General features: G+C 39.8%; 1 protein-coding gene across 5 annotated transcripts in view; it reads left to right on the forward strand.

Annotated features, from left to right (window-relative positions):
• Window positions 1-24,570, forward strand: part of FAR2 (fatty acyl-CoA reductase 2) — a 143,515-nt gene that overhangs the window by 39,302 nt on the left and 79,643 nt on the right. Inside the window, exon 1 of one of the 5 annotated variants that reach the window (XM_070495090.1) lies at window positions 14,447-14,569. The exons of 3 other annotated variants lie outside the window; for them this stretch is intronic. The gene's annotated coding sequence lies outside the window, so the exon portion shown is untranslated. Of the gene's footprint in view, window positions 1-14,446; window positions 14,570-17,008; window positions 17,206-24,570 lie in introns of those variants that run through there. One more of the 5 variants, XM_070495089.1, reaches the window with a different exon arrangement.

Genomic DNA, 24,570 nt, shown 5'->3' on the forward strand with positions numbered 1-24,570 from the left:
AAGACTCATTTACTATACATAGGGTGTTCAAGAGGGCTTCTCTGGGGATGTGACATTTAATGTGACACCTGAAGGATAAAGCAAGAACTAGCTGTGTGACATGTGTTCTCCACAGAGCGAGCAGCCTGTACAAAGGTCCTAAGCTGAGGTTATGTACCTAGATAGCTGCCACAGGCTTTTACAAGATGTTTTTTCTTGACAGAATCATATTGATGATTTCTTTATAATATTATAATAATTACAAATATTTGTTATATTGTTGCTTTCATGGAGAATTTTGAGGTTCTCCATTGAATTATTGTTATATAGTGAAACATATCATTTGTAAGTATTCGTTCCTGTCAGTCTGTGAAAACCACCCAGGTACCTGTGATTGAGTACAGTGGCAAAAGTTTATGCATTTTACTGTGTTCAGGGGATTTTGCTTGTTGGTCCTCTGCTAGACCTGAATCATTACAGAGATTTTCAGGGGTCGTGAAAGAGATCTTTCAAATAGGAATAAAATGTTACCTTCTCTGGTCTCTGCAAAAAGCAACTCCAGTAAATTTTCAGCATACCAATGTTTTATACAAGTCTTTGCTCTCCTACCCTACCTATTCCGCCGATCCGAAGGCATGAAATTTCTACTTCATAGTGTTTGTTGAATGACTAAATGAGAAAAAAGATAAATGAAATGTAGGTACTAAGATCTATGCCATATTTTAACCTCTTGCGTTTTGGTGAGTATGTAGTGAAAGAACCGCCAAGCGGGACCAAAGCCACAGGTCAGGCTCTGAAGAGACGGAGACCAACGGAGTGAAGGAAAAAACCCACGTGATCCTTTAAATCTGAATGAAATAACAGTGCTAGCCAGACTCAAAGGGTTTCACATAGAGGGGAGAACACAGGCACCCCAAGGCCAGGAAGGGTCTCAGAGACCCATGAAATGCTCAGAAGTCTCAGGCTCTAGGAAATAGCAGCTGTGTCACACAGTTGAGTGCTAAAGGAGGGTGAAAGCAGAGAGTTAGGGGTTCAGAACTTACAGATTCTTATGTTCACTTGTCTTTTAAAAAAAAATTATTTTTCTGACTTGCGGCTACCAGATTCTCATTAGGAAAAGCTTCTTTTTTCAAAAGAAAATCAATTCCCTCTGCTTTGATCAGAGCCTGGGGACTGTGTCTTAATGATAGCATCTCCCAGAAATAGAAGCATAATGAAGATGCAGTTTCTTGAATGCTTTCCTTAATCTTACTCTCTGATGGTTGGCACCATTAAGAAGTGTGTTCGAGGAGAGCACATGAGAATGGTCCTGCCCCACCTGTGTGACTGACTTGTTTCCCAAGAACTGGGTGAAAATCAACAGAGGATCCAGCAATCCTCACCCTTGCACAGAATTGGACCAAGTGCCTATCTTTCCTCATGTTTTCAGTCTTGGATCGTAGTGACATTTATAGCTTATGTGAACTTTTCCAGATAATTGTGATATTCCTGCAAGGTTTGATACTCAGAGGAAAAAAGAAACTGTTCCAAAAGTGACACTCAGGTTTACCTAACACAAGTTCTTGCTTCATCAGAATTAAGACTGCTTGAGAAACTGTGCTGAATTTCCCAAATATTGGCTTGTATTCAATCTGACACAAGGCCTCAGACCCTGATAGCAGCACCCACAGAAGGGCAGGGCACACAGCTTTCCCACAGAGTTTGTCTTTGGCTGCCATGGATAAAATAATGGTTTGGCTTTGCTTCGGTGCCTTTGACCCCGTCAGGTAATCAAATGTATTCATTGACCCCTAAGTAAATGAAAGGCGCAGTGGGATTCAACACTCATTGTTTCCACCTCTAATTGGGGGATTAAGACACACAGACATTTAAGGAAGGGAAGGAACAGTGAGAGTGCTCAATAGGAATAAAAGAGAGTCATAACATGAAATGACATAAGGCAGTCCATGATTATGTTCCAAAGGACTGGCGTCAGTGGCAACTTCAGTGGGACTGGTGGAGGAGAGACACGTCTGCATTCCAGAGAAGCCGGGCAGGTCTCATGGATGAAGTAGGATTTAATTTGGGGTTTGGATAGGCCAGTGGTTCTCAACCTTCCCTGGACATGAGGGCCATCTGGGAGGTGCTAAAGAATGCCAAGTGAGATATCCTGGACAGGCATAAAAGAGGAATCAAGGAGTCACAAGAAAGAAAAGAAGTTTAAAGAAACAAAGCTTGTTTGGTCACGGTAAAAAGTTAGTGTAGGAGGAAAATAACAGAGAAGGCAGGAAAGTTGTTTCATCTGATTTTTAGATTGCCTAGTGGGCCAGGCCGACGAATTTGGGGAACATATTTGGCTCAGGAGAGTGGGGTATATTTAGCCACAACACCTGACTTTGACAGCTGGAGAAAGATGTTAGAATTCCCCCGTATCACGTAACTTCTCACTTCCCACTTCCTCTCCCTGCTTGGAAGCCCAAGTTTGACAGAAATTAAGTGTAGACACATGCTAATACTTCACCAGTTACTCATTCTCTCAGATACAAGATCCCGGCTGTTCCTGTGGGGGTGTGGTGATTCATACAGGAGTACAACTACTGTGTAGAATTCTCCTGAGCAATAGCCAGAAGCTTTGCTTTGAGGCAGCAAAGCTTGTGTCTCCTACAGGGTCACCAGGCCACACTGGGCTCTCATCCCATTTACCCAGGATGAGGGGACTCTGCACTGGCAACTCCTTAATTACATAGATGCTTTCACTATGGGTTTGATCCACTTGCTAGTTTGGTTTGTTTGGGTGTCTCTCTGCTTCTTTCTCTTTTTCCTGGTTTGAAGGGCAGGCCTAGGTGAAGTTTTGTTCACATTATGACTAATATTGGGCTGAGACAGGTTTGATGGATGAATGGATAAAGAGATAGATAGATACATACATACATAGATACATAGATACGTAGATAGATGGATGAATAGATAGATAGGTAGATAGATTGATAGATAGACAAATGGATGAATAGATAGATAGATTGGTAGTTAGATAGATGGATACGTAGGTGCGTAGGTAGATAGGTAGATAGATGATAGATAGATAGAAGAATAGATAGATAGATGGATGGATAGATATTTTCTTGAAGAAGGCCACCTAACTAAAAGGAAGTGGGTCAGTTTACAGCTGGCATTTTCTTTGCAGATAAAATTCTTTCTGCTCTTAAAAGAAGATAAATTCACACCACCGCATGAATTCAGGAACTTGAACACGGCACATTATTCGTATAACTCTGCTTAGTCACATAACTTAAAAGCTATTTCAAGTAAGTTTGTATTTTGGCATTAAATGTATTTGCTCAAGATGGGCTAGAAGCTTAGCATTTCCTGCCCGAACAGGAGCTTCAAGGAGGATCATAACCCATACGTGGGGAAAAAACCCCACATTCTGAAGGCAACTGAAATCCTCTTCCTGCACTTCTTCCTCTGAGTTGAAGTTTAAAGACCGTGGGCACTTCTGGTGACTCCACGGAATGCTTCAGTTTCTGCCACCTTCTCTCACTCATCTACTCATCACTGAACAGTACAGGCTAGACAGGGCGGGCCTTTGCCCAAACTTCAGTGATGGGGGGAATGGAGCCCTGGCTACTCCATCCATTGAAATAGGAGAAATAGACATTCTCAGAGGCCAAGAGTCAAAGAATGTTTCCTCTGCTGGTTTTGGGTATCCTTTCCTCTTATTTTTTAAAGATTTTACTTTTTTCCTTTTTTCTCCCAAAGCCCTCCAGTACATAGTTGTGTATTTTTTAGTTGTGGATCCTTCTAGTGGTGGCATGTGGGATGCTGCCGCAGCATGGCCTGATGAGCGGTGCCATATCCGCGCCTAGGATTCGAACTGGTGAAACCCTGGGTCACCAAAGCAGAGCGGGCGAACTTAACCACTCGGCTATGGGGCCGGCTCCTGGGTAGCCTTTCTTGACAGGATGTGGTCTATGGCTTTGCAAGGATCACAATTGTTATCTCGATTACTCTTCTGACATTTCTACTGTCAGATTTTGCTAAAAGGTTTCCTATGAGCAATTTTGTAAGAACAAATGTAGTTGTCTAATATTCAGGTATTAGGAAGTATTTATTGAGAACTCTGGTCTCGAGCTAAGTGCTAGAGAGAAGAAAGAAAAAAGAACCTTTCTTGACCAGTGTAGCTCTGGAGATAAAGTTATAAAATAGAAGCCAATTAGAGAATAAATGAATACTAAAGTGAGAGAGACTTTCAGAAGCTGCAGTACACATTCTGAAAAGCAAATGATTGTGTGCACTGCAGTGTTTATCTGAAATGTGGAATTGGACTCATGAGTGAGATTTAATTTCCAAGTAGTGGGAGGAAAATGAACAATCATGGGAGAATGGTTTAATGGAAAAATGCAACCTTGGTGTGACAAAATAAAAACTAATGTGGGCAAAGCAATCTGCTTAGGTGAATTAGCCTGAAGAGACACAGAAAAGTCTGTGTGGGAGAATAAGGCTAGCCAGAAGATAAGCTAGGAGGCTGTTGCAGAAACTGAGGCAGGAGGTAATTCAGACCTGAACTAAAGTCAAAGCATTGCACAGGAGAAAGAAGATCCAATAAAAATCTCATTGGAAGAGTCCAAAGATCATATACTGTTCCTAATTTAAAAGGAACACTAGAGGGGCCTGCCTGGTTCGTGCGCTCCACTTTGGTGGCCCAGGTTTCACCAGTTTGGATCCCGGGCACAGACCTACACATCGCTTATCAAGCCATGCTGAGGCAGGCATCCGACATATAAAATAGAGGAAGATGGGCATGGATGTTAGCTCAGGGCCAATCTTCCTCGGGGGAGTTGGGGGGGAGGAACATTAGAGATCATATAGTTTAATGAATAACAAAATATTTTCCTCTAGTTTCAGTGTTTTTAACAAATATTTTTGTCTTTGGAAGTGCTTTTGACTTTACGAGTGTCTTCCTATAGTCTTCTCTCACTACCTTTTCCTTTTTTCCCATAGATGAGATGGATTAGGTCAATCGTTGATGTATTTATTTTAAGATTCGACTAGCCCGGGCTCCAATTCATTTAGAATTGGACTTGTACAGTTCAGAAAGCGATGCTTTCCTTTAGGACAAGCACTTTTTAATAGTTCACAAAAGCCAGTTTGGGTCAGCAGCAGGAGAGGTGAGTTTACCCCCTCAGACCCTGGGAGGAAGTCATCACTGCCTCTGAACTTCCGGTCCTGCCGGTTGAAGACTGGAATTCAGGGTTGCTAGGCAGCCCAGGTAGAAATCAACAGTGTAGGCCTGCCTTCTTGCCACTAGTTAAGAAAATATATTAAGATTTTTCTGCTACAAAGAAAAGGATACACACACACACTCACACACTCTAAAGTGTAAGAGAAAGAACAATGAGCTCAAAGTCAGAGGAGCTGATTTCGATCTCCGCCCTGCCCCCCATATGCTCATTCACCTACACTAATTTTGTGACCTAGGCAAGCCGTTTAATTTCTTCTTGTTTCATGTACTTCTCTTGATTCATTTCATCAGCATAATAACAATTTTTATGGTGGGCTAGTCGTTTATAAATGTTTCTGTGTGATAGATACTATAATCAAGGAAACAGAAATTCACAGAGTTGTCCAAAGTTGGGCACTTTTTTTGTGTGAGGAAGATGTGCCCTGAGCTAAGATCCGTTGCCAGTCCTCCTCTCTTTTCGCTTGAGGAAGATTAGCCCTGAGCTAACATCTGTGCCAATCTTCCTCCACTTTGTATGTGGGATGCCTCCACAGCATGGCTGATGAGTGGAGTAGATCTATACTTGGGATCCGAACTTGTGAACCCTGAGCCACCAAAGTGGAGTGCACAGAACTTCAACCACTCTGCCACAAGGCCGGCCCCCCAAAGTTGGGCACTTTTAAGTGTCTCCTCCAGAACTGATTTCCAAACCCAAGCTCCTTGTGCCACCTCACACCAATGGTGCATATGGTCAGGAAGAGTTTATGCCAAGGGTGGCCATTAGTGCACTTGGCAATGGTTTGGCCTTATTAGTTATATAAATAAAAAATGGTAGAATCTGGATACATCAGCTATGGCAATAAGGATGGCTGACTCTTCCACAACTACTTAGGCTTTTTATTAAATATTCATTTTGATACCAAGTTGGCAGAATACTGTGCTGGCCAACCCAAATTTGACTTTTTTGATTTTACTCTTGTAAAAGTGTATCATTCACATAGGCAGGGAAAGTCATTTACTACTTTCATGTCTGTATTGTTTGCCTGTATATATATATACATATATATGGGTTTTTTAACCATATATAGGTTTTCACGGAGCAAAGTGGTCTTCATGGGGCTAATCTTTAGTCTGGGTTCTGTTGAGTCACATTCTTTCTCTGGATATTCTTAAATAACCCAGGCAAAATGTTACATAAGCTCCTCCCAGCCTCTTTCTAAGTTTTACAAAGCGGTGTACATTTAAAAAGTGCATGCACACCACTGTACTTGACTGATAGTGACTCTGTCGTGAAAATATATGATAGTGAGATGAGTTCATCTACAAGTTGAGAAAACTATATTCAGAGAAATTACGTGGCTAAGAAGTGGCTGACCCAAGAACAGAATCCAGGTTTTGCACTCCTACTGCGGTAGCTGTACCATCATAAGCACGTGACCCCTTTAATTTACCTAGCTGTAATGGTGAATCATTAGATAGTCAACTCCTGTGTAACTTCCCTCATCATAGCTTTAGAAAATTAGATTAAAAAGTCATTACTGTGTGAGTGCTATGAGTTGAATTGTGCGCTCCCCCTCAAATTCATATATTGAAGTCCTAACTGCAGTGCCTTAGCATGTGATCATACTTGGAAATAGGGTTATTGCAGATGTAATTAGTTAAGATGAGGTCATACTGAAGAAGAGTGGGCTCATAATCTAATATGACTGGTGTCCTTATAAAAAGAGAGAAATCTGGGCACAGAGACATACGCGCAGGGAGAACACCATGTGAAGATTGGAGCTTTGCTGTCACGGGCCGGGGGACTATAGAAGCTAGGAGAGAGATCTGGAACAGATGCTCCCCTAGCATCTTCAGGGGACATGTTGGCCTTGCCTACATGTTGATTTTGTACTTCTGGCCTCCAGGATTGTGAGACAATAAATTTCTGTTGTTCTAAGCCATCCAGATTGTAGTACTTTGTTACAGCAGCCCTAGGACCTAATACAGTGAGTAATGGAGCAATGAGTGCAACAAGACAATATAAATTATATTACAATATGAATAAAGTAAACTTAAGATCTTTCTCTGAACATCAGTGTTGATTGAGATAATCTAGCAAGTAAATCTTTTGATAGACTCAAGCACTTTGAAAAGATAAAGAAATTCAGTGTTATCCTGATATTGCTCTAACTTGCGTCGTAGGTAATAGACTTTCATGTCTGGAAGGAATGATAAGGTCACCTAGCTCGGCCATCTATTGGATAATTGTCTGTCTTCAGCACTGGACCAGCAAAGTGGTTTTCAGCCTCTGCTTGGATACATCTGGTAACTCCTGAGACAACCCACTCTATCTTTAGCAGCTCTGATGATAAAATATGATTTCTTATATTAAACTGACTATCCATCTATAGCTCTCACCCATTTATTATAGTTCAGTTTCTTAAAGCAAGAAAGAACGAATTTAATTCCCTTTTTACATGTCAGCTCTTTCAATGCTTGACAGCTATCATGTCCTTCCTAAGTTATTTGTTCTCTAAACTAGCCCTTGGGTTTTTTCAACTATTATTCATATGACATAGCTTTAGGTTTTTTAACCTCTATGATCAGCTCCATTAAATGTGTTCCAGTTTATCATATATCTTTTAGAGTAGAACATCCAAATCTTGGTTAACGGGCGCAATAGTGCAGATTAGAATAGAATTAAATACACTATTATTCTTTATATTATCCTTCAATAAATGCAACTTAAAATTGCATAACTTTGGGGGACATCAAGTCTTCAGTGATATTACAGTGAAGTTAACTACAATTTCTTAATCATTTTTCCCACTAGTAAGCTGCCTGATGATAAGCTCTGGCTTGACCGTCAACTACCATAAGTGTCCTGGCACATAATCGGAGCTGACAAGTCATTTAATGAATGAATGAATGAGTCTATATACTAATATTAAACCAGGCTTTCACCCGTGAACTTGTACAGTTGCTTTTCTTTTAAATTCCAAAGAGAGAACTTTATTATTGTACTTTGTTTTGTTAAATTCAGCCAGAGAATAAATACCTTCCAGCCAGTCAAGAATTCTGCCATTCATCACATAGTCTTTCGGACAGCAAAGACCTACCTTGTGTTTACAAGTTGTTTTTCTGCACACTCCAGTAACATGAAGGAAAAGAGCCATTTTAAGACTCGGTGTATATCTGTTTTTCAACTAAGACTTGCTCTATATTCCAGACAAGTATTTGAAACCTCCGCTTTCTCCATCTGTAACATAGTGCTAATATAATATGTAGTGTGTGTGTGAATTTAGTAGATTATGTATGCATGCATGTATGTGTATTTATAGATGACTATATCATCAGGATTTTGACACTAATAAAAAAGGCTATGTTTAATCCTTTGTTAGTAGTCATAGTTATAATATAGCAACTTATGAGATCAGTTTCGTGCCTATATGTATATAACCACTCAAAACTATAACTTTATATAAAGGAGAAAAGAGTGTGAGCTGCATTCTCTTTTCATTTTCTTAGTGAATTCTTCAATCTCCTGAAATAATTGAGTCACTTTCTTTTTCTAGATTTTATACAAATTAAATGAAGAAAATTCTTCTCCTTGACTCACAGGGATATGAAAGGGCCGTTGGAATATATTTATAAAGCACTGTATGAATTGGAGGAAAACAAACTTTAACAGCTTCTTAATGGAGACATGAATACTCTATATACCAAGAAAAATCGATGTTTCAGATTCTTTTATTTTTTTGGTGAGGAAGATTGGCCCTGATCTAAGATCTGTGCTAATCTGAGACAGATTGTGTGTGGGATGCCGCCACAGCGTGGCTTGGGGAGCAGTGTGTAGGTGCACATCAACGATCTGAACACATGAACTCTAAGCCACTGAAGCAGAAAGCACTAATTTAGCCACTACTCCACCAGGCTGGCCCACAGACTCTTTCTTAAATAAGTAGTTTTTCACAAGAAATATTTTGAAGAGCTTGAATTTTCTACTTGACATGCTTTGGCTGTCTTACTTACCTTATTGTCAAATTAATTTAATTATAGTCTTTTTAATGAAGAAATATTTTGTGTTAGTTTTTTCTTTTTAAATGAAACAAATAAATCTTTAGTTTTCTGTTTAAATGTCAATCAAAAATTCTAAAACAAAGTATAAAAATAGATGGTCCAGAAGGTTTCATTCTACTGGTATATAATGAAACCACATTAATCAGCTAAGACTACAGCCCATGTATTGATGAAAACACTGATTCAAGGGGTTTTCATTTTGTCTTTGTTAGAAAAGCTGCTAAACTTTACTAGTGAAAGAAAGGTGCTAGCAAGATTTTTTTTTTTTAATCTCCTCATGGGAAATTCAAACTTTATGTTGGTATGTGGCATTCTCTATAATTCACTCAAAGGACACAGAAATGAAAAGTGACTCATACAGAGCCATTGGTTAGCCCATTATACAGCACATTGCTTAAATGGTTATATATTTTGGAATAATGTAGGATGCTCTGCTCCAAACTATTTAACATGGTGTTTCTGGCCATATGTTATTTTAGGTAATTCCTATTTCAAATATTCCATTCTATTATTTCCACAAGTATATTCTTATTTTATGAACCAGAATACAGATCAGACATATTTTTTCACTTAATATATTGACATTTTTCCATATTATTAATTATGCCCAGCCATTTTTTTAATGACCTCATAATATTTCATTTCATGGCTAAACTTAATTTCTTTACTCTCCTATTGTCAAAAACTTGTTTTCAGTTTTTTTCCTCTATTATAAGCAATGCAATGATGAACAAGGACAAAATTTTATTAGGGGAAATAGAAACTTATAGGGCATGGGACCAGCCTTCGCATGTCTTAGAAAGTGGAGAAAGAATAAAAATCCTTAGTGATATTGGGGGAAAACTTAGAGGTATAATAATGAAAACAAGGTGGGCACCAGGAAAGGAGGGAGAATGTTAAAGATATAATTTACCTGCCAATACAGTCCTCCCCAGAACCATCCTTCTGTTTCTTGGGAAGATGCCCCTGGCTCTAACAGAAACCTAGGGGACCTATCAATAAGACTTCACTTGATCTGAATAGAAAATATACTTTAACTAAAAATATGTGATTGACATATCCTTTGTTTTCTGATAGAAAGGATACTCCATGAGAACAGAGACTTTATATAGTTCACTGCATACCTCAGCACCTAGAATGGTACCACGTAATATGCAAATTAACTCACACCATGGATATGAGAAAATCTTGATAATAATTGATAACATATATCTTGCAACTGAGTAGATGAGAAAGAAAAAGAGAATGAACAATTAAAATTAGACCACTTTAATCCTTAAAAACTGAAATTGGGTTATTTCTGCAAATGCTTATCTCTGTAGGGCAGATATCAGCTCTTTCATTTTCAAAAGAAAGACCTCAGGGAGGGATGTAATAGCATCATTTGGTTCCTTTTTTCCTAAAAGCTTTACTGTTTCTTATGATTCCTTTTGGGGGATTGAAAAATTGAATTAGAAAGAGAAATACGCAAGCCAGATTTAGAAACCTGGAAGTCTGAAATGTGTAGGACCAAATCTTTAATTATGGTACTGATTACTCATAACAAATTAAGAGAGTTTTACAGCCAGAGAAGTCCTTAGAGGTCATCCACCCTGCACATTACAAATGAGCACGCTAAGCTCAGTGAGGCTACTGTGCTAGTTAGAAATAGAGTGAGGCTAGAGCCCAGGGCTTTTCTTTGACGTTCAAGGTTAGTTATTTATTTGTTTATTTGTTAATTATTTTTATTGCAGTAACGTTGGATTATAACATTATGTAGCTTTCAGATGTACATCTTAATATATTTTGAATTCTGTGTAGATTACATCATGTTCACCACCCAAAAACTAATTATAGTCCATCACCTCGCATGTGAGCCTAATCACCCCTTTTGCCCTCCCCCATCCCCCCTTCTCCTATGGTAACTACCAATCCAGTCTCCGCTACTATGTGTTTGTTTGTTGTTTTTATCTTCTATTTATGGGTGAGATCATACGGCATTTGACTTTCTCCCTCTGACTTATTTCACTCAGCATAATACCCTCAAGGTCATCCATGTTGTCACAAATGGCCGGATTTCATCATTTCTTACGGCTGAGTAATATTCCACTGTGTATATATACCACATCTTCTCTATCCATTCGTCCCTTGATGGGCACTCTTCACAATAGCCAAGACTTGGAAGCAATCAAGGTTAGTTTTTTTTTGTTCTTTTGGGTTTTCTTTTAAGATTTTATTTTTTCCTTTTTCTCCCCAAAGCCCCCTGGTACATGGTTGCATATCTTTAGTTGTGGGTCCTTCTAGTTGTGGCATGTGGGACACCACCCCAGCATGGCCTGATGAGCAGTGCCATGTCTGTGCCCTGGATCTGAACTGTTGAAACCCTGGGCCACCAAAGCGGAGCATGCAAACTTAACCACTCGGCCACCCGGCTGGCCCCTCAAGGTTAGTTTTTAATGGACTCTAACTTTGGCAGTTTTTCTTTGAAAGCTTGCCTCACTTTCTCCATGTGTATCCTTTCTATATTAGATTTTCCTTGATAATGGATGTCAGACACACAGTTAGAACAAGAGCAGCGTCAAAACCCTTTCTGGGAGTAAAGTGGAAAGCTTAGACTGGTTTCTTCCCACATGTTGAAAGCACTAGGAATCCTATGGGTAAATTCGTTTGTGCACATAGGAAAGATTTTTACTTTGCACTAATCCTGAAGGGAGATGGAGTTTGTCCTCATAAATGAATTGCTGTATTTCTCTATTCATCTAATGGAGAAATCTACCATTTGAACTTAAAATCAAGGACTCTTTACTATTTACAGGTACTTCCTTCAGGAAAATGGCAATTTCCCTGTTTAAGAAAGCAAAAAATAATTTATGATGACTATTGTAAGTGCACATTTTTTCCTCCATTGGTCAATATTTCCTCTATTCAACCTCTTTCCCATCTCCTAATTAGGATTTCTGGAGACTGACTGATATATTTTGAAAACTAAGCAACTGTTTTTAGTTAGAAAAATGCAAATGTTATATCTACTTATTCATTTCTTCTGCTCTTCAAAATATATTCAAGCTGAGCTGAAATTTAACCACTTTAAATATCCCATCTATTTGATTTACTTTTTATCTTTCCAATTCGTCAAATTTTCTTAGACACTCTGTTTCTTGGTAAATGGTCTACTTCATGGCCGGTTTTTTCCTCTGTTTAATCCTGCAGTCAAGCATGATGCTATCTTCCCAAAACTGATGTATTGTTATTACGACCAATGTTAGAGAATGAGTTTGCTTTCGAGTCAACCAAGTAGTAACTTTGATTTTAAACTGGAAAAACAATGACAGATGATGTCCAGGGAAGTGCTTTAAGTTTTCTATGCTTGTTTTACGATCTGCCTCCCTTCACCTTCATCAACCTACTGTTGTCAGAAAATCTGCCTCCAAGTATCACTAACTCTTCCAATCCATTTGAACTTTTTCCCATTGCTCTATGTAGAGACTCAATCATATTTCAAGCATAGTGATGTTTTATTGTTTCCACTGATAAAGAGAAAGTATCCTGACATTTGTCAAAAATGGCAAGGAAGAGGGGCTGGCCCCGTGGCCGAGTGGTTAAGTTCGCGCGCTCCGCTGCAGGCGGCCCAGTGTTTCGTTGGTTCGAATCCTGGGCGCGGACATGGCACTGCTCATCAGACCACGCTGAGGCAGCGTCCCACATGCCACAACTAGAAGAACCCACAACGAAGAATACACAACTATGTACTGGGGGGCTTTGGGGAGAAAAAGGAAAAAATAAAATCTTTAAAAAAAAAAATGGCAAGGAAGAGTTTATTGAAGACTATTGCAATAGGGATTAAGAGCATTGCAATAAAGTCTCAGACTATTGCCATAGGAGTCAAGACTGTTGCAATAGGGAACAGAGATTGAACTGTACTCTGAACACAAACAGGGAAAGGTGGGGATTAATACCTGGTGGACAGGATGAGGGAGAGGATGGCAAATTACTAAGAGGAACTTATTTAGGTATTAAGGGAAGGTGGGCGGAACTTGATTATGTATCAAGAATGGAGGAAGAAGAGCTTGATTGGTATGAAGATTGAGGAGGATACTCAATAAACTGGCTTAGTAGGATTTTTTTTTTTTTTTTTTGCTAAAACTGGGTTCAGCAGGTCAAGGTTGAGGCCTGGAAGAGAAGAGAGGGCTCATAGGAGCCTGACTAAAGTTTGGTCAAGAAAGGAGTCTTTGTCACCATAATCTGTCTAAATTTGCATTTGCTCACTAATAAGACCCCATTTAGAGTCATAGAGGTACTGTACCAGTTCTTTTAAAGCTCTGGAAAGTAAGCTCCATTATTATTGATAATGCTATTATAAATAAGTGACATCAGAACAAAATCTTTTAGCAGAGCTGTGTGCACACTGACAACTTGTTCCAAATGAAATCTGGGAAACCTGATCAGTTTCAGAGGATGATGAGAATATTTGTATTATTTATATTACGCAGACTATTTGCCAGGCACTGTCCTGTTTCACTCATTTAAATTAGCCTCTTAAATCCTCACTACAGTCTTCTCAGGGGAGTACTGTTATTATCCTCAGCCCACGATTACAGCCAGAAAAGCGGAACCACATAGCAGTTACAAAGCTTATCCAAAGTTACTTATTAAAATATGTCAGCGATGTGATTGGAACCAAAGCAAGGTGACTTTCGAGATGGTGCTTTTAACCACTGTGCATTCCTGCTTGTATAAAATCTCTGTCCTTTCCTTTCCTCAAGCAAACACATGGAACTGGGAGATGGGGAAAGACGAAGTGGAAGGATATATTTGTGGAAGACTGTATTTGGTGCGTTCTTCACATTCAGAACCCTTTATTTCCACCACATAGTGCAGCGCTTAATACATAGCAGGCCTTCAATAATTTTGGTTGTTGGATAAATGAAATATTGAATGGATTATAAGATGAAATTCAGTTTCTGATCACCAACAAGATAACCAAGTGATGTTTCTCAAACTCTGGCATGCCAAGGGCTGCAATAGCAATATTTTAGGACCAGAAGGCATTGCCCATATGTCACAATCCACAGGTGATTGCAGTTGTCCATGGAAGCCCAACCCACGCAGCCTTCTATTGTCAGCTTGGGGTGAGCCGGATCTCAGGCTGGATATAACAGTGAGATAAACCTTTCTTCCCGAGGTTCTGGAGCTCCTCTCATGAAAGGCTGCTGGTTGTGGGATTCTGTGGGGTCCTGTTCCATTGCTCTTTAGACCTAATTCAAACTCTTCTACTTTGTTTCCTGCTGAGTTCTTATTCATACCTTCCAGCCCTAGAGAAACCTGAAGCCATAGAAATAAGACGAAAAGGTAAGACAAAAACAAGCAATGAATGAAGTCCCAGATGTTGCTAACGCTACTAGGAGTGACAAGCTAAGCAAGTCTTGGGGTGAGAGACTGGTCTTTTTATCTCATTTTCACTTTTCTTTGCTCTCCACCACAGCTCATCAGAACTCATTTATCCTAAGAAATCAATGACTAATTTCCTGTGAGGTAGAATCGATAAATCTGTAGTGTTGTACACTGGTTAAAAATGAGTGCTGGGCCAGCCCAGTGGTGCAGCAGTTAAGTTTGCACATTCCTCTTCAGTGGCCTGGGGTTGGCCGGTTCAGATCCTGGGTGTGGACATGGCACTGCTTGGCACGCCATGCTGTGGTAGACGTCCCACATATAAAGTAGAGGAAGATGGGCACAGATGTTAGCTTAGGGCCAGTCTTCCTCAGCAAAAAGAGGAGGATTGGCGGCAGTTAGCTCAGGGGTAATCTTCCTCAAAAAAAAAAAAAATGAGTGCTTGGTTCACTTTGTGCTGTGAAATACAAGGCAAATAATTGTTGCAAGTTATTTAAATGTTTGAAGGAAAAAGAATTGCTTTTCACTGTGACTGCATGACATAAAATACTGAACTTTTTGTGGAGGCAGGAAATGGGTTCGGAAGGTAGGGTGGAGAGGGTTGTTGCTAGTCTCTGAAATTCCGTTCTACCCTGAGTATGTGCAATACCAAGGGTCGCCTTGGCACATCTGGTGCCAATTTATCATCTAAGGGTTTTCATACAGGATTCAAACATAGATTGCAGTAGAAGGGAACTTGAGAGCTCCAGGGAAGAATATGATATTTCAATTGCATTTGATCATTTTATTGAACTTGCCTGGAAAAATCAATTAAAAAACAAAATTTAATTTTCATACTCAGAGCAGAGGTTATTCGTTGCAGCTCGTGCCTGACAATAAATTTGTGTGTGTGTGTGTGTTTTCATTAAATCATCAATTCCAAAGTGCTCAGAAGCTGATTGCTCTAGTCTGTTGAGTATGGGGGAATTGATGTAGTGCCTTCACTCCATAAAGATTTCATCCCCTTTTTTCCACCACTTGGCCTCTCCAAACCATATACACATCAAAGGAGTGATTTTTTAGACTTAAGCAGTGTCCTTAAAAGATATTAATAGTACATTTAAATTGCAAGGTAGAATTAGTTCAATCGTATGAAAGACATATGACCGGATAGACGGAAGGGTCACCAAGTGAGTCCTTAATTGCCTCATGTTCTTTTTTGATGCAAAGGGATAGAATAATAATGGCAATTAACAGGTAATTAGTTAACTTTGTAGATAAACTTTCGGGCAAGTTCTTTAACCTCTTTGAGCCTCAGTTTTCTTGTGTGTAATAATCATGCCTGCCTCCTAGGATTGTTGTAGGATTAAATGGGGTAATACATGTGAAGCCCTCAGCAGGAGGCTTGGGACAAAAAGTCTTAACTATTGTTGCTATTGTTATTATTGTTGATCAACGTTTATAGTTATAGGACAGCTCCAGTGACATTATGCTCTAAACAAGTAGCATGGGGAGCCGGCCCGGTGGCATAGTGTTTAAGTTTGCGATTTCTGCCTCGGTGGCCCAGGGTTGGCCAGCTTGGATCCTGGGCGCAGACCTACACGCTGCGCATCAAGCTGTGCTGTGGCAGCATCCCACATAGAAGGACTTACAGCTAGCGTATACAACTATGTACTGGGGCTTAGGGGAGCGACAAAAACAGGCAGATTGGCAACAGATGTTAGCTCAGGGCCAATCTTAAAAAAAGCCCAAACAATTAGCATGATTTTTTTCCAGTGGGAAAACTGGATGAAGGGGCTTTTGGAATGCACTACAATAATAGTTTCAGTGGGGTGTCTCTCAAGGAAGAATCAGAACTCATATAGGTCTCTGGCCTTTCTGGCTATGCAATAAGACCATAGGACAAATGCTGATGTGGAAATTGCAAGATGAGTAGCAAAAGTTAAGGAAGCCAAGGGGCCGGCCCGGTGGTGCTGCGGTTAAGTTCACACATTCAGCTTTGGTGGCCCGGGTTCGCCAGTTTAGATCCCGGGTGCGGACATGGCACCGCTTGACAAGCCATGCTGTGGTAGGCGTCACACATATAAAGTAGAGGAAGATGGGCACGGATGTTAGCTCAGGGCCAGGCTTCCTCAGCAAAAAGAGGAGGATTGGCAGCAGATGTTAGCTCAGGGCTAATCATCCTCAAGAAAAACAAAGTTAATGAAGCCAATCGTATACTCCCCAGAGAGAGAGTGGGCTGCCAGGGCTTTACTCAACAGAGTTTGCATTAGTACACTTTCAGACTTCTCAAGGTCTCAGCTTGTTTCATCTCCTAAGGTGATTGCAGCTTCCCTGCTTTCCAAACCGAATAACATGTGGAGGTGAGGTGCATGCTCTTTATCCTAGAGAATACTTAACCAAGAGTGTCTTGCTAGTTTCATACAGAAGGAAACAGGCAGGCTCTCGAGACAGAGTTCCTAGGTTCACATTCCTGTTCTTCCTTCTTCTGATACTGGATTTGCACAAGTTATTTAAGCTCCCTGGGCTGAGAGTCCTCATTGGTCACCTCATGGAGTTATTGGAAGGATTATATGAGAAAATAATTGCATGGCATTTGACAGATTGTCTTCAACATGGTAAGTGCTAAATAAATGTTAGTGATCCTTTTTATTTCTTCTGTTGGATGATATTTGCACTGAGAATTGTTAAAAGATAAACTTAGGCACACTAAAAATTTTAGGAGTTTATCTGAGCAAAAATCCATTCAAATCAGGCAGTTCCCACCGGAAGTGGTTAGAAGCCCTCCACAGACAGGAGCTAGAGGAAAGACTTTTATAGAGAAGACATGGAAACAAAGCAAGGAAATTATTTGAGTGGCCATAGCGTAAGCAGATGCATTCTTTGGGAAAGCCGAGTTGGCTGTTTGTGATTGGTTTTCCTTAAGTTTTGATTTCTTAACTTTGAGGTATTTCAGGCTTAGCTTTTGGTTTGCTTATATAGCCTACTAAGGCATTAAAGCCACCTCAATCTAATAGCCTCCTTGTTTAATTATTTTAACAGAAGTTAGATATCATTCTGGTTTTATTATGTAGTTTCCTCAAAGAGTTAAGTTGACTCAGAGTAAAGGAAGTGGGAGAAAAAAGAATTAGAAATCACCTTCCCAAAATCTGTAGCCAAGCCTCTGTACTTGCTTCATTTATTAATTTAATAGCATAGAATCCGATAATTGTCTTCAGATTTGAACAGTTGCTCTTTGCCCTTCTACTAGTGAAGGTTCACAAAGTACTGGGACTTTGGTCTTTGTTACTAAAGTAACTGCAAGGAATTGATTAGCAAAAGTTCGTATGCAAATTTTGCTCTGGAAAAAAGGTTTGAACTGTAAGTCTCTTTTCCAGATTATTTTGGAAACACAAACCTATTCATACGATGGTGAGTTTCTTCCAAAATGAAATTTGAGTCCATCCAAACCCATTTTGATTTAGTATTGTCGAAGAGGCATATAGTTTCTGCCCATCTTATCAGGGATTCTGGAGATATATCTAATTTTCACACTTTTTTCATTCCACCTTGAAATCATTTTAGTCCTAGTCGCATCCTGAGTTGGAACCAGTGTGTGGAGCCTCTAAATTCCTCTAAACAGATATTTTGAATAATGATGTAGAACACTACTAAATTCTTTAGGAGCAAAATGGTGCCATTTGAGAAGATAGTAGAGGTACCCTGACGGAGCACCATACAAAAGCATGATGAGGTGGTATACTTAAAAGAACATAAAACATAATTAATATTTTTTGAAAATTTATTTTACTTAGCTCTTTTAAAAATAAATTAGAGGGGCCGGCCTGGTGGCATAGCGGTTAGTTTCGTGCACTCCGCTTCGGCAGCCCCAGGTTCATTGGTTCAGATCCCAGGCGTGGACCTACACACGGCTTATCAAGCCCTGCTTTGGCAGGTGTCCCACATATAGAATAGAGGAAGATGGGCACAGATGTTAGCTCAGGGCCAATCTTCCTGAAAAAATCTCATAATAAAAATAAATACATAAACAAATTAGAAAATAACTCAAAGTAAATTTCACTTTCTCCCTTTATAAGGAGATTATTTTTTCTATCTTGGTGAAGAATGAGGGGTCTCTTAGAGTGTGGAGTGCCTCCATTTCTTCAGGGCAGCCTACGTGCTGTGATTGTTATATTGCTGATTTCTGGATTTGTCAACAGATTTGGCTCCTTGGTTGCTAAGAGCTAGGAAAATATTTTGCGCAAGGCATTTTGATTGACAATATTAAAAAGAAATTACTAGAAAAATTTGAGGAAAAAGTTTATACTAAAAAAAAGAGAGGGGCTGGCCTGGTGGCACAGCGGTTAAGCTCGCATGTTCCATTTTGGTGGCCCAGGGTTGCCGGTTTGGATCCCGGTTGCGGACATGGCACTGCTTGGTGAGCCATGCTGTGACAGGTGACCCACATATAAAGTAGAGGAAGATGGGCACGGATGTTAGCTCAGGGCCAGTCTTCCTCAGCACAAAAAGAGGAGGATTGGCAGCAGTTAGCTCTGGGCTAATCTTCCTCAAAAAAAAAAGGAAAATAGAAATGTTATAATGAAGGTCTCTGAAACAAAGCATTGTCAATATAAATGGATAATGGTTTACCCATTATCCCTACTATGGTGGTTTCTTATTATCTATTTAGCTTCTGACAATTAAAATTCTCCCTTTCATCTTTCTCAGAGTTAATGAACAATGAATGGGCAATTTTAAATTATGGCTAAGAAGTAGGTCCTCTTTCTTTCATACTTTGCTTCTCTATTGAACAGATACTCTGCATTCATAGCATTTGCCTCAAGACTTTCTGCAAATCGTCCTTTTTTGCCATTTTGCCTTTTCACACTAATATTACAACTGATTGTCTCCAGGCAGTTTCATCCAGGCAGATTGCTTTATTAAGCAATCAATTTTTCAAGAACAGTATGAAATAAGAAATTTTAGTGTCAACCAAGGAAACATCTGAAAAGGCAGCATTCTCTTGACTGCAGGAAAAATTTCTTTTTCCTAAGAATTTTTATGTTGCGTTTAGTTTCTCAGAGCAACTAACATCTGCCTTGTTCTAGACTTAACTAGGACGGAATAACAGCCACAAACTGTGTATATGGCACTGCTATACTTTGCTAAGGTCAATAAAATTGGTTTCCATTTTATTTTCTTTTAAAGAGTGAGTTTTTTCAAACCTTCTTACCTTTGCTAACAATTTACCTTCTCCCCAGCAAAATATTCTAATAGTCCTATGTTTGATATTGGAGGTTTTGTTTCCAAATGAAACAAAAAATAGTCAGGATGTTTAATTTTAAAATGTTGGAGTGATGTCTGTGTTTTTTTCTTCTCAAAAATAGCACCCCCTCCCGTAAGAGTATACTTACTTTAAAGGTTTAAATTTTAAATAAATTACTATTTTTAAGTATTGCACTATCAAAAACTTCATTTGAGAAACATGCTATAAATTGATTTTTTATTTTGTAGTGATTCATTCCAGTTTTTTTCCTATCATATTCTGGCAGAAAATCATAACCTTCCCCGAAGTGTGGATACCCCTGACTGGCATCTGCAGCATTTTAGGGTGAAATTCATAAAAGGATGGCTTTATCTTGGGCAGAAGAAAAACACAGAGACTATTAAGGTTTTTTTTTTTCTTCGTCATTTGCAGAAACTCAGCAATGTTCTTTCTGTAGCTACTCAGTTTTGACATTCTTTTCAGTTGGGTCAACAATGGTTGTTTTTCAAGCCTTGCCACCCATGATAGAATATATCCTTAAAGCCTGTCTTCCCCACTGAGTAAGACAGGCTGAGCTTCTGTTTGTGGTTTACTGTTGCATGAAATTGATGTATTTTGGAGCTGTAGTCTGTTTTTAATTCTTCTGATGGAGAAACAAAATAAAATAAGGTGTGAGGTTCCTGAAAGGTGTCTTCAATATTTTAATAGATCTGTATGAAAAACTCAGGAGTGAGGCTTGGGAATCTGATTTTTAAACAGGCTCCACGAGGGGTCCAGGTGGGTGTCAGATTGTAGCAATCCCACCTTAAATTCATGATGTATCTGCTGACAGTTCCATCTCTCAGTTTAAAGAAAATCAATGAAAAATAAAGCAATTTGAAATTGGTTGGTGAAGAAAAGGTGTCAGCAACTTTTTAAAAAGACCATATCCTGGGATAAACTTAACCAAGGAAGTGAAGGATCTATACAATGAAAACTACAAGACTTTCTTGAAAGAAATAGGCGATGACATAAAGAGATGGAAAAACATTCCTTGCACATGGATTGGAAGAATAAACATAGTTAAAATGTCCATACTACCTAAAGCAATATACAGATTCAATGCTATCCCAATCAGAATCCCAAGAACATTCTTCACAGAAATTGAACAAACAATCCTAAAATTCATATGGGGGAACAAAAGACCGCGAATTGCTAAAGCAATCCTGAGCAAGAAAAACAAAGCCGGCGGAATCACAATCCCCGATTTCAAAACATACTACAAAGCTACAGTGATCAAAACAGCATGGTACTGGTACAAAAACAGGTCCACAGATCAATGGAACAGATTTGAAAGCCCAGAGATAAAACCACACATCTATGGACAGCTAATCTTCGACAAAGGAGCAGAGGGCCTACAATGGAGAAAAGAAAGTCTCTTCAACAAATGGTGCTGGGAAAACTGGACAGCCACATGCAAAAGATTGAAAATTGACCATTCTTTTTCACCACACACCAAAATAAACTCAAAATGGATCAAAGACCTAAAGATTAGGCCTGAGACAATAAGTCTTTTGGAAGAGAATATAGGCAGTACACTCTTTGACATCAGTTTCAAAAGAATCTTTTCGGACACTGTAACTCCTCAGTTGAGGGAAACAATAGAAAGAATAAACAAATGGGACTTCATCAGACTAAAGAGCTTCTTCAAGGCAAGGGAAAACAGAATTGAAACAAAAAAACAGCTCACTAATTGGGAAAAAATATTTACAAGCCACTTATCCGACAAAGGGTTAATCTCCATAATATACAAAGAACTCACACTGCTTAACAACAAAAAAACAAACAACCCGATCAAAAAATGGGCAGAGGACATGAACAGACATTTCTCAAAAGAAGATATGAATATGGCCAATAGACACATGAAAAGATGTTCATCATCGCTAATCATCAGGGAAATGCAAATCAAAACTACACTAAGATATCACCTTACACCCGTTAGATTGGCAAAAACATCCAAAACCAAGAACGACAAATGTTGGAGAGGTTGTGGAGAAAGAGGAACCCTCATACACTGTTGGTGGGAATGCAAACTGGTACAGCCACTATGGAAAACAGTATGGAGATTTCTCAAAAAGTTAAAAATAGAAATACCCTATGACCCAGCCATCCCATTACTGGGTATCTATCCTAAGAACCTGATATCAGAGATCTCAAGAGTCCATTGCACCCCTATGTTCATCGCAGCATTATTTACAATAGCCAAGACGTGGAACCAGCCTACATGCCCAGAAAATGATGATTGGATAAAGAAGATGTGGTATATATACACAATGGAATACTACTCAGCCAAAAAAAAGACGAAATTGGCCCATTCACAACAACGTGGATGGACCTCGAGGGCATTATGTTAAGCGAAATAAGTCAGTCAGAGAAAGACGAACTCTATATGACTCCACTCATAGGTGGAAATTAGTATATTGAGAAGGAGATCTGATCGGTGGTTACCAGGGAAAAGGAGGGTGGGGGGAGGGTACGGAGGGGGAAGTGGTGTACCCACAACATGACTAACAAAAATGTACAACTGAAATCTCACAAGGTTGTAATCTATCATAACATTAATAAAAATAAATAAATAAATAAATAAAAAATAAAAAGACCATATCCATTTGTTCCTTGATTCATTCAAGTGTCAACCTGCAAAAACAGAACCCAGTTTAAGAGGCAAAGTGTTTGGGATCAAAGAATGGCAATTCAGGGAGCGCAGATTCAGGTAGAAACCCAAATAGGGTCCCACTAAGGAGTAAAAGTAGGGGCTTTTAAAGCAAAGAAGGGAGGTCATATTACAAAGCATTTTAGTTGGAGGTGGAGGCAAAGAGTTAGTCTTGGCTAAACATTGATTGACCATTGATTCTATCTTCAGAAAGTCCGTAATCCTCCATCTTCGTGATCAGAATGTCCATTCTCCAGCTGACTTCTCAAACAATTGCTTGCAAAATAATCGCCATTTTGGCCCAGTTCAAAGGTTCAAGACAGCAAAGCAGTTTCTCTGGAAAGGCAGCTCCAACTCCATTTTAAAATGGCTCCACTAAAGTCAATTTTGACACAAGAAGTCTTTATTTAGTGCCTACCAAGTGCTGGACTCTGCCCTAAATCCTGAGGATACAGTGTCGAGCAAAAGCAGATAGTGTTCCTGCTCTCGTGCAGTTTGAATCAATACATCCTGCAGACAAGTGTAAAATTACAACCATGATAAATGCCAGCAGAGAAAGATACATGGAAAGAGCTTACATTACAGATTAGACCAAATATGGAAGGTCAGGGAAGCCTTCCCAGTAGAAGTGACAGTTAAATTGACATCTGAAGGATGACTGGGAGTTGATAAGGCAAAGCTGGGCTGGAGAACATTCCAGTAAAGGGAATAACATTCATCATGCAGTCATTCTACGTGTCAGGTACTGTTCTTGGTGCTGATGATAGGGCAGTGAACAGCGCAAATTCCCTGCCCGCGTGGGGCTTACATTTTAGTAGGGGAAGGAAATAGCCCATAAACAAATGACAAAATAAATATACATGATGTCAGGTGGTTATAAGTGCTGTGATGAAAAATAAAGGGTAAGCTGAATAGTGAATCCAGGGTGTGGAGGTGAGGTGGATGTTTTATAGGGGACAGCTGGGGAAGGTCTCCCTAAGAAGCTACCTTTGAGCTGAGACCTGAAGGGGAGGCAGGAAGTCACTCAGCTATGGGTAGGGGAGGCCTCTCTGGGAAGGCAGAAGGGTGAGAGCTGAGGCCTGGAGTAGAACATCGCTGGGCATGTTCTAGAACAGAGGGGACTCTGTGTGGGGATGGCAGGGGACATTGGAGTAGATGCCAGCAGAGAGGTAATGTGGCCAAATCATTCAGCTCCTTTTATGTGAGTGAGAAAGACAGCCATTGGAGAGTTTAAGCCTCGAAATGACAGACCTGACAGCCTTTGAGAAGGATCCCTTGATAGACTTAGTGGAGCAAGGGTGAGGGCAGCAAGGAGGCCATTATGATAATGATTTGGACCAGTTTGGCACAAGCAAAGGCGGTGAGAAATGGTCAGATCCTGAATATACATTGCATGTAGCTGATGGGATTTGCTGAGGATTGGATATAGAGTGTGAGAAAAAGAGTCTCAAAGTCAGCCTCAACATTTTTGCAGGGAGCAACACAAAGAATAAAGTTTTTATTGACTGAGATGGGGAAGATTATGAGAGGAGCAGGTTGGGAGAGCTGGTTCAGGAGCTTGTTTTGAGGCATGTTAAATTAGGGATGCCTCTTAGGCATGTGCCAAGTCCTGTGGTGGGTGGAGCTTGAAATGTTTGATTAACTGAAAGAAGGCAATGTGTCTGAGCAAAGTGAGAACAGGAGACCATGTCGTCCAATGGCTGGAGAGGCAGCCTGAGGCCAAACCATGTCAGGCCTTGAAGGTCACCTTGGAGATTTCAGCCTTTACCCTAAAAGCAATGGGAAGGCATGAGGTGTTTAGGGATATCTAAGGGTATGAGATTTTTATTTCCAAACTGGAACTGGCTGCAATGTGGCAAAGAGATTGGAACTGGGAATTGGTGTGGGCAAAAGTGGATGCAGGAAAACTTGTTAGTAAACACAACAGCCCAGGCAAGATGTTGTGGTGGCTTGTGTCATGTGGTGGTGGTAGATGTGGAAAGGCAGGCAATTAGGCAAATTCAGGGGACAGCTATCAAGACTCCATATTGGGTAGATACAGAGGTG

The sequence above is a fragment of the Equus asinus genome, chromosome 22 (assembly GCF_041296235.1).
Source record: "Equus asinus isolate D_3611 breed Donkey chromosome 22, EquAss-T2T_v2, whole genome shotgun sequence".
In the NCBI taxonomy this organism is placed as follows: Eukaryota; Metazoa; Chordata; class Mammalia; order Perissodactyla; family Equidae; genus Equus; species Equus asinus.